Source organism: Triticum aestivum, chromosome 5D (genome assembly GCF_018294505.1).
Source record: "Triticum aestivum cultivar Chinese Spring chromosome 5D, IWGSC CS RefSeq v2.1, whole genome shotgun sequence".
Classification (NCBI taxonomy): domain Eukaryota; kingdom Viridiplantae; phylum Streptophyta; class Magnoliopsida; order Poales; family Poaceae; genus Triticum; species Triticum aestivum.
The window spans coordinates 352016649-352018918 of NC_057808.1; positions in this window are offsets into that span (position 1 = coordinate 352016649).

Sequence of the window (2270 nt, forward strand, 5' to 3'; positions counted from 1 at the left end):
CTTATTTTAACCCCCCTGGGCCAGTGCTTCTCTAAGTGTTGGTCCGAACTGAGTAGACTGCGGGGCCCCCTCGTGGAAACTCGAGGTCTGGTTTTACTCGTAGGATGTCTCATCCGGTGTTGCCCTGAGAACGAGATATGTGCAGCTCCTATCGGGATGTCGGCGCATCGGGCGGCTTTGCTGGTTTTGTTTTACCATTGCCGAAATGTCTTGTAACCGGGACTCCGAGACTGATCGGGTCTTCCCGGGAGAAGGAATATCCTTCGTTGACCGTGAGAGCTTATCATGGGCTAAGTTGGGACACCCCTGCAGGGTATTATCTTTCGAAAGCCGTGCCCGCGGTTATGTGGCAGATGGGAATTTGTTAATATCCGGTTGTAGATAACTTGACACTTGACCTCAATTAAAACGCATCAACCGCGTGTGTAGCCGTGATGGTCTCTTCTCGGCGGAGTCCGGGAAGTGAACACGGTTTCTGGGTTATGATTGACGTAAGTAGGAGTTCAGGATCACTTCTTGATCATTGTTACTTTCGCGACCGTTCCGTTGCTTCTCTTCTCGCTCTTATTTGCGTAAGTTAGCCACCATACATGCTTAGTCGCTGCTGCAACCTCACCACCTTTACCCCTTCCTTTCCCTTTAAGCTTTGCTAGTCTTGATACCCATGGTAATGGGATTGCTGAGTCCTCGTGGCTCACAGATTACTACACCACCAGTTGCAGGTTCAGGTTATGCGATGATCATGACGCGAGAGCGATGTTCACTTGTTTTGGAGTTCTTCTTCTGCTTCTTCGTCGATCAGGGGATAGGTTCCAGGTCGGCAGCCTGGGGTAGCAGGGTGGATGTCGTTTGAGCTTCTGTTTATGTTTCATCCGTAGTCGGATGTTGTTCTCATGTATGATGTATTGATGTAATCTTGCGGCATTGGTATGCCTTGTATGTATCCCCAAATATTATGTAATGTTGATGTGATGATATCCACCTTGCAAAAGCGTCTTCAAGATGCGCTTCTATCCTTGGTGGGACCTTCGTGTTCCTTTAGGATAGGGTCGCATCTTGGGCGTGACAGCCTTCTTCCCTCGGGTTTTTGCAAGCCCGGGGGTCATCTTTATTTAAACCCCCGGGCCAGTGTTCCTCTGAGTGCTGGTCCAAACTAGAGCCCTTTGCAGCGCCACCTCGGGGAAACTTGAGGCCTGGTTTTAGTTGTACGGACTGCTCATCCGGTGTGCCCTGAGAACGAGATATGTGCAGCTCCTATCGGGATTTGTCGGCACATTCGGGCGGCTTTGCTGGTCTTGTTTTACCATTGTCGAATGTCTTGTAAACCGGGATTCCGAGACTGATCGGGTCTTCCCGGAAGAAGGTTTATCCTTCGTTGACCGTGAGAGCTTATAATGGGCTAAGTTGGGACACCCCTATAGGGTATTATCTTTCGAAAGCCGTGCCCGCGGTTATGAGGCAAATGGGATTTGTTAATGTCCGGTTGTAGAGAACTTGACACTTGACTTGATTAAAATACACCAACCGTGTGTGTAGCCGTGATGGTCTCTTCTCGGCGGAGTCTGGGAAGTGAACACGGTTTGAGTTATGCATGAACGTAAGTAGTTTCAGGATCACTTCTTGATCATTTCTAGCTTCGCGACCATTGCGTTGCGTCTCTTCTCGCTCTCTTTTGCGTATGTTAGCCACCATATATGCTTAGTGCTTGCTGCAGCTCCACCTCATTACACCATCCTTTCCTATAAGCTTAAATAGTCTTGATCTCGCGGGTGTGAGATTGTTGAGTCCTCGTGACTCACAGTTTCTACCAAAACAGTTGCAGGTGCCGACGATACCAGTGCAGATGACGCAACCGAGCTCAAGTGGGAGTTCGACGAGGAACGTGGTCGTTACTATGTTTCTTTTCCTGATGATCAGTACTGGAGCCCAGTTGGGACGATCGGGGATCTAGCATTTGGGGTTATCTTCTTTTCTTTTGGATTTGACCGTAGTCGGTCTATGTGTGGATTTTGGATGATGTATGAATTAATTTATGTATTGTGTGAAGTGGCGATTGTAAGCCAACTCTCGTTATCCCATTCTTGTTCATTACATGGGATTGTGTGAAGATGACCCTTCTTGCGACAATACCTACAATGCAGTTATGCCTCTAAGTCGTGCCTCGACACGTGGGAGATATAGCCGCATCGTGGGCGTTACATTTGCCAAGTAAGTCGCTTTGTCAGGCCTGTTGGGCTGCAAATCTTTCAAGACGAGGAGAGCTTCATTTG